We start from the raw sequence: 8,690 nt of genomic DNA, 5'->3' as shown, positions 1-8,690 counted from the left end.
CCCTGATCCCTCCGCTTGCTGCATACTGTTAAGCTAAGCTGCTGGATCAAGCTCTTCCTGAAGGGCTTTTGTATCACTCGGGCCAGTAAATCATCCTTATTGTTTAAGGCTGTCTAAGTAGCTTTCCTGTTCCCTGCAACCGAAATCCTTGTGACGGGTACAGCCCATAGATTTCTCCATATTCATCTGGCTGTCACTTCCTTTCTGTGGGTGGGGTGACATCGGCTCAGGCCACATTTCCTCCATGAGCACATGGACTGTGAGAACCAGCTGACGCTGCTGCCTGTCGGAAACCAGACCACCCAGGAGCCTCGAGATTATGGAAACATAAAGAAAACCAGAGCAGGGGAAAATCCAAGTGAGAGCCTTCCAGAATAACCAAAAAAAAAAAAAAAAGCCAACATGGTGGCGGTTCTCATAGCAGACACAACTAACTCAGAACTCGTGGGCTTGGGATGCAGTGGGTGTGTCCCCATGGGAGCCACCTGAGTGTCCTTCTTCAGGGATTGCATTGGCCTTGGCTCCCAGCACCCAGGCCTGTTGTTTCCTGGAAAGATCTCAGGGGTCGATTTGCTTAAGGTGGTCTCAGGCGGGATCGATGCTTCCCTATTCTGGTTATGAGCAGTTTGTGCCTGCCGCTTCTCACATCATGTCTTTGGCTCTATGTTCCCGCCGCTGTGGGTCCCAAGAGCTCCCAGCAGCCTCCCCATGTAGCCGAGCATAGCAGAGACTCTTCCACACTGAGTTCACAGTGAAACACCTGCTGGAGGCACTGGGACAGGCAGATGGGCTGTCATTCAGGGAAGCCTTGTCAAGTGTAGACTGGCCATTCCCACGAGGCTCTGGCTATATGCCCAACAAGTGAACTCCTAGGAAGGCCAAGTAGAGGGATGATGAGGCCCCCTTTTTCCCACCCCCGTCATGTGCTTCAGGCTCTCTCTGCAGGCTGGACTCCCCGCTACCCTCAAACACACACTCTAAAATGATGAATAAAACATGAATCAATGTCAAACAGTTTCTGAATTCACATTAATTAACACACACACACACCAGGCAGTTTCTCATGCCACCAACAGTGAACCAACCTTCCAGGCAGATGCTCGGAGAGAAGCAATAGGTTGCTGGGTAAGCTGGGCAGAGGTGTGCCTTACAGGACCAGGTGGTTATCTGTCCATATCTGTCAGGATCTACATTCCCTGTCTTAGGGTTGCTATGGCTGTGATGAAACACCATGGTCAAAAGCAACGTGGGGAGGAAAGGGTTCATCTGGCTTACAATTCCACATCATACATAGTCCATCGCTGGAGGAAGTCAGGCCAGGAACCCAAGCAGGGCTAGAACCTGGAGGCAGGATCTGATGCAGAAGCCATGGAGGGGTGCTGCTTACTGGCTTGCTCCCTGTGGCTTGCTCAGCCTGCTTTCTTATAGCACCCAGGACCACCAGCCCAGAGATGGCTCCACCCACAATAGGCTGGTCCATCCTCATTGATCATGAATTGAGAAATGTCTTACAGCTGGATCTCATGGAGGCATTTCCTCAATTGAAGTTTCCTCCTTTCAGATAACTGCTCTGTGTCAAGTTGTTATAAAACTAGCCAGGACATCCTCTTTCTTTAGGACCTACCCTGAGAGCATGCATGTGTATGTGCCTAGGTGCGAGAGTGTGTGGGTGCATGAGTTTGTGTGTGTGTGTGAGAGGGGGAGGAGGAGGGGGAGGGGGGAGAGAGAGAGAGAGAGAGAGAGAGAGAGAGAGAGAGAGAGAGAGAGAGAGAGAGAACTAGCTCTATCTACTGGAAGCTGTGACTCCCATCTTCCAATCAGAGCACTGGATTTCCTTGGGCTCTGTGATTGGCTTAGGGATGAAGAAATGGCCCATCGGAGCCAATGAGAGATCAGGGAAATGCCTGGCTGGCTCAACCTAGCCTCACTTCACAGACCTTCCAGGCCACACCTTTGCATGGTGTGACCCAAGGAGGCTTCTAGCGAAGGAAGATTTCCCTAGATGTTGACTTTTAACTCCATAGAAATCTAACGCGTGCTCACAGAACTGCCCATACCTGAATCCCAAATTAACCCTGGGGAAGACTCTAGGCTGGCCCCAATCTTGAGAAGTTCTCATGGTGGAGAGTAGACCCTTTGAGAACTGAAGCTGTGTCTTGGTGTGAAGGGAGGGAGAGGTGGAGGGTTCTTCAGGGACAAGGAGGACAAGACCATCTCTGTCTGGTGGATTGAGGAGGGCTTTCTGGAGGAGGTGACAACGAAGAGGGCTCTGAATGACCTGTAGAAGTCTGCCCAGAGGAAGTGAGTCTGGTACCCCGGAGAAAAGATGAGGCTGGGAGGTTGGGGCTTAGGACTCGTCTGTTTGGTGACAGGTGGATGAGGCTTGGCCACAGAGGGGACAGTGACAGGACCACCACAGCCTGCTTACTGGAGTCGCTCCTGAGGTCAGATGGAAGGCAGAACCTTGTGGATCCTTCTGGATCTGGCTTCTGTTTCCCACTTCTTGAAAGGGCAAGCACCTAATCACGGCTCTCTATCTTTAAAAGGTCCAGTGACTTTTGCACTTGTGAGTCAAAGTAGAAAGAGTTGGGGAAGCAAGGGCCAGCACTCCTTCCCACCCCCAAACCAAACACTGATCTATGGCTCTGTGCAGGCAGCACTGTTACTGAGTTCAAAATAAGAACAATCTAGGTGGTGTGCTCAGAGCCTACAGCTCTGGTGCGTAAAGAATAAGGTACCAGGATCTTGAGTTTGAGGGTAGTCCGGGCTTCATAGGGAGATCTCGTCCCAAGACCAAAAGAACAGCAGCAATGGCTTGGGATGTAGTAGAGTTGTTACATGGAGGGGTAGGTTTGGCCCCAGCACTGTCAAGAAAAACAAACCACCACAAGTAATTTTCTCCAGCCAAAGTGTAAGGGGTCACTTCGCCTTACCTCACTATCAGCTCTGTGAACTGAACTTCCAGGCAGCACCCTTGTCTATCTGTCTCTGTTCAGCACTCCCCTTCCTCCCATCCGCCAGGCAGCAGCACCAGCACCTGGGGTTCTTGTGGCCTAGTGCTGGTGTATGTCTGACTAGCCTTGCAGGGACGGCCCAGGGCCATGATGAGAGTAGGTTCAGAACTCCGGTGCTGGGTTTACCTGATGAGCTGTGGGGGCCCAGGGCACAGCGTTGGTGGGGAACCCCTGGTTTGTGGGGATAGCTGGGAATGGATCCTGGGCTCCAGAGTAGCTGAGTTACTTCAGTGCATGCTCAGCCTGTTGTTGAGCTCGCCAGGCTCTTTCTAACCTAGACTCAGTCTGCCCCTTCTTGTTTCCTATCCGACAGCACCCACCCCCATTCATAGCCTCCAGCCTGGAGTCACTAAGTAACTATGTAACGCCTCCAGTCCACCACTGCCAGTAGGATAACCTTTCCTGAGGGACTGGAATCGGTGAGAGAGTGCCCAGCGCAGAACCAACCCCAGCCCACTCTGAAGCCGACTGCCCTCCCCAACGAGAGTGCAGTTCCCTTCCCAACCTAGAGAGCTCTGGAAGGAAGCAGCAGGGACCTCTGGAGAAGCCTCTGTCTAGATAGATACCAGGGATGCTTAGAGCCCACTGCAGAGGTGAAGGATTGGGCTTGGACTATCCAGTATGCTAGCCAATGGGTTGTGATAAATGACTGAAAAGCTAGGAGAAGCTGGGCTCTGGCCTTATCCCCTCTGCCCACTACTCAGTGAATTCTGCAGCCTGGAGAAAACACCTCATGAGCACAGAGAGGTCCAGTTTGTAGCTCTGGGAGCTCATACCTCCAGCCAGGTACTGCGCAGAGGCAGTAGGTGCAAGACCTGATGGAGGAAGGTTCAGTTGCATGGATGGGGAAACCACACCCTGATATCAGTGGCTCTGAAATCAACTGGTTCTGTCTGCGGGCACTGCCCAGTGACCAGCTGGGCCCGTCTAGGACTTGCTGCCTAGAGAAGCTGCAGTCCCGGGAGGGCAGACAGGAGGGCTGTCCCCACCCCCGCCCCCCTGCATGGGCACCGTGGGTAGACAACAGCTCCCTTAAATGGGTCCCGGGTTTACAAGTGGCCACACATATTGTTGCAAGAGTTAAAGGGAGAGGCAGGCTGCTGCCATGTTTGTCTTTTGTTCCCATAAAGGGGGTCAAGACCCCGGGGGAGGAGGAACAGATAGTGTAGGCTTTGACCTTGAGGCTCCGCACTGGCCAGACAAGGGCCCCTCTAGCTCCTCACCCCTTACTCCCCTGTCCTTGTGTGCAGAGGGAAAGGATCCTCCCAGCTTCTGAGACTGTTAGGAAGATTAAAAGGTCGTGTCAAATATCTGAGCATAGGGAACCCAAACATCTGCTTTTACTGTCACAAACAACGAGTGTCCTGCTACAGAGCCTGGCAGGCTCATCCCCTGAAGAGTCAGCTGTGACCAGACTCACTAGTGCGAATCTGCAGACCCAGCCACTCTGCGGCTGAGGCAGGAGGAGTCCTTGAGAATAGGAGTTCTCAAGGGCTATGGTAACAAATGGAAAGCCTGTCTCTCAATAGAAATAAAAAAGGAAACAATGGTGGTATCTGTCCTTGTCTGCAGTTCGGAGCCTAGAGTGACTGGGGATTCTCTGTGGGCATCAGTTGCTCCTCTGTGAAATTGAAGCTACAGAGGTGCTGGCATGACAATCATCTGTCTAGGTGCACAGGCTTGGCATCCAGCAGGTGCCTAATAAATGTCCTTCTCATCTTTGGTTGCCAGAGCTGCAGTGGATAAGCTGGTCTAATAGGAGCTGAGAATCCCAGGTCCTAGCTTAGGGGGATCTGGGTTCTGCTCCAGCCATGCCCTGAATGGCTGGGCTGTCATTTGTGTGATCCTGACCTCGGGGTTGCCAGTGTGGCCTCTTAGCTGTTAAGGGATGACTGATGCTCCCTCTAACTCTATTGTCCCACACTATGAAGGGCCACACCCCCAAGTCCTGTGATGGCTGCCATTTGCCAGGAGGGGGCTATGACAGGAGGAGACGGTGCCAGGTTTGGGGAAAACCTTTTGAGACACCTTTTGGTTATGGGAGGCCAGGTTCTACCCCAAGCATGGGGTGTCCATAGGGAAAGTTCATAAAGGGAAGGTCAGGCCTCGCAGGGCTTAGCATACTGAGGAGGAGCAGGTGTGTGGTGGGTGGGGAGACCTGAGGACAGAACAGAGAAGATGAGTAGGGGCTCCTCACAAGGGGCTCAGGGGCACGGGGAGGCAGAAGGGAGTTGTGGGTGCTGGAGAACAGCACAGGCATTCCCAGGGGTCCCCGGGGCAGACATCAGCTGCCTGTTCAGAAAGGGAGCACCGGAGTGTTGGGTCCTGTGTCCCTGGATCACCTTCCTCCCAGACTTAACATCCCTGTGACTCAGTCATCCCTGACCCCAGGACCCAAGGCATTTGGGGAACTTGGAAGGTTAGCGTTTTCTGAGACTCTGAAGGCAGGGCCGGGGAGGGGACTTGGCAGCCCGAGTGCTTTGGTGTGCAATCCTCAAGTCTTCGTGGATGAGGCCAAGGTCCAGATACTACATCGACTCACTCCTTTTCAGATGGGAAACCTGAGACCCAGGGTGAGAGCCCTATAGGCTCCTGACCAGGACCAAGTTCTGGATCTATGGCTCCCACGGGAACTTTTGGGTTAGAAAAATCTGCCTCCAGATTCTCCTCTCTCTTTTTCCTGCCCTTCCTCACCAGATACCTTCAGTTCCACCTGGGCCCTGGTGTCTTCACAACCCTCAGAAGGCTGGGCTCTTAGCTGCTCACCCCTCCAAGGCCTGTCAGGATGGGGGCTTCCTCTCTCTTGTCTTTGCCATGACCCCTGATACCTATGACATCCTGTGAAGACGGCAGCTCTCACTGTCCTCTACCAACGTATCATCCTGGTAGCTTTAGGGGCCTTGTGGATGCCCATCTGGGATCTTGGTGCTCTTTCTCTCTGGATCTTTGTCTCTAACGATCTCATATTCTTCACTGCTTGTGACCACCTGGGCTTGGCTACCTGAGGGCTGTTTGCTCTGAGGCCTAGTGCCGAGCATGGCTCCTGACTCTTTCCCTTCCTCTCTACCTCTAGGTGGACCCATAGACCCCACAGACTCCACCCAGTTACCTCAGAGCCTTGAATGGTGTCTGTTTCTCTGCCCAGTGGGCCACAGGTATTTCCTGGCTACAGGCAATTGCAACTCCATCCAGTGCTTTCCTGAGGGTCGTCCTCTCCCAAGGTCACCACTGTCCTCACTTTGATCCCTCTCAGGGCCCCTGAGGTTTCCCTGACACTACAGAAGTAACCGCTATGACTCCAGGCCCCTGGGGACACCCTAACCTCCCATCTCCATCTACCCATGTGAATTCTGGTGCCAGAAGGAGAACTACCATCAGGGGAACATGGGCTCCGCGCCTTCCTGGAGTCCTTCCTGGAGCCTTGGTCATGCAGAGACCCTTCCTCTTATCCATCTCTTCCTCTGCTGGCTCACCACTCACACCTATCATCATTGTTATCATTTTTGAAGCAGAGCTGCTACTTACTAAGAGATCTTAATAAAGATTTTAAGCACAAGGATAGAAAGAAAGAAATGCTCTTGATGAGGAAGGAATACATCCTCAAGGAAGATGTGTGTATAGGCTTCTCAAAGGACAGACATCCCCCCTTAGTTTATTAAGAATGCTGTCTTCATTTATATCTCCAACCACAACCCAACCCAAACCTAACCTGAACTCAACCACAACCCAACTCAAAACCAACCTGAACTCAACCACAACCCAACCCAAACCCAACTTGAACTCAACCACAACCCAACCCAAACCCAACTTGAACTCAACCCTACCCAAACAAACTCAACCTGAACTCAACCCAACCTAAACAAACCAACAACAATCTGAATCCACCTTCAACAGCAATGGAACCTCAAGGCAACCCCAATCCTTCCACAACCTCAACCTCAAACCTCCTCCCCCTCAACTTACCTCTCAAGGTTGTTCCTATCAGTGCTTTCTAAAGAATGGTGCATGGCACTCTCCACGACACCCTGTGGCCTGAGGGACTAATTCCACGTCCCTTGGTACAGCCCTCTAGGCTGGCCTCTGATCTGTCCCATCTGTCTTTCTAGCTACCACGTCTATGGTTTTGGTCCTTCATTCCTCCGGTACCCTGTGTGTGTACAAGCCTTCTCCTCTACCTGCAGGTCACAGTGGTGGCTCTCTACCCGCCTTCCTCTGTGAGACCTGTTTACCTTTCAGGCCAGCTGTAGAGGTTTGAATGTGAAAGATCTCCATCCCCTAAGGGCTCATATGTTTGAATGCTTGGTCTCCGGTTGTGGATGGGCCTGGTGCTGTTTGTATGTTAATTCTGCTCTCTTGGGAGGGGCTACAGACTAGGAGTGAATCCTACTCAGGTGACTTCTTGTGAACCAAGTAGTCCGGACTTGCTGGTTGGACTGAGGAAGAGAGGAAGCACGAGAGTGAGGTCTTTTTGGATGAGGATATTGTGAGGACAAGATGTAATTAATTACTCGTGTCTCTCTGGGTTTCAATAGCGGATCTGTCAGGATTCACCACCGGAAGATTTAGATTTAATAAGGCACACAAGATTAGGATTTTAGCTGTTGCGCCCAGCAATTGAGTTACCATTGTTTCTGATCCAAGTCTGTGTGGTGTTTTCCTTCACTTGGTGGTTCAGCTGGGCTCCAGAGAGAAAGGTACAGCAGCAAAGTGTGGGTTTGCCAGGTGTGCACCACAAACGCTGTGGGGGATTTGAAGCATGGTGCTGGTGTGGCAGCAGCTCACCAGTGGGAACTTAGCGAGCTGGGTGGAGACATTTCGGGAGCTCCGGGCCAGAGAGTCTCGAGATAAAAACAGATTGGCCATTACTCACCAGTGTATGGCCGGCCAGGCAGCTGGGCAAGAGAGTTGCTGTCACAAGCACAGAACGGGCTGGTTCTTTTTAATATATCCTGTGACAGTCTCCCGTTGGAGGAACTGTTTGGGAAGGATTAGGAGTTGTGGAGAAGATGTGTCACTGGGAGAAGGGTTTGAAGTTACAAAAGCCCACACCATTCTTAGTGTCTCAGCCTCATAGCTATGTCTCAAGGGCTAAGCACTCAGCTACGTTTCCAGCCTACTGTGCTCCTGCCATGATGGTCATGGAACTAATTCTCTCAAGCTGTAGGCCCTCAATGAGTTCTTTCTTCTGTAAATTGCTTTGGTCATGGTGCCTTGTCACAGTGAAAGAAAAGTAGCTAAGACAGAAACTGGTGCTAGGAATGGGGTATTGCTGTGACGGACCTGCTCTTGCTGGTTTTTGGAGGAAGGCGGAAGGTTTTAGGACTTTGAATTAGGAAACCATTTGAATGCTATGAGGAGGGATTAGTAGGCAATCCCAAAAGGAGCTTGGAAATCCATAGCACTGAGGGCAATGTGAAGTATGGAGGTTCCAGAGGGAGCAATATTAGCAACTGGGAGAGAGATTTTGGTAAAGAATATTGTAAACATGGCCTTTCTATGCCCACCCCAGTTTCCAAATAATGACATGGAGACTATATTTATTTATAAGCTTTTGACCTTATAGCTAGAAACAGTTTCTCATTAGCTTGTAACTCACTATCCTGTCTATACTTGTGCGGCGCTTCTGCTGCCTACCAGCAGCAATAACGACCGAACACCTGGACTTCTTCTCTCGAC

At 51.6% G+C, this 8,690-nt stretch overlaps 1 pseudogene; it reads left to right on the top strand.

The window, feature by feature from the left end:
• Positions 1-252: 252 nt before the first annotated feature.
• Positions 253-8,690, top strand: part of LOC116095788 — a 20,777-nt pseudogene continuing 12,339 nt past the window's right edge.

Source organism: Mastomys coucha, unplaced genomic scaffold (assembly GCF_008632895.1).
Source record: "Mastomys coucha isolate ucsf_1 unplaced genomic scaffold, UCSF_Mcou_1 pScaffold18, whole genome shotgun sequence".
Classification (NCBI taxonomy): Eukaryota; Metazoa; Chordata; class Mammalia; order Rodentia; family Muridae; genus Mastomys; species Mastomys coucha.
Note: the sequence above shows the minus strand (reverse complement) of the source record. Positions and strands in the feature narration are given on the sequence as shown.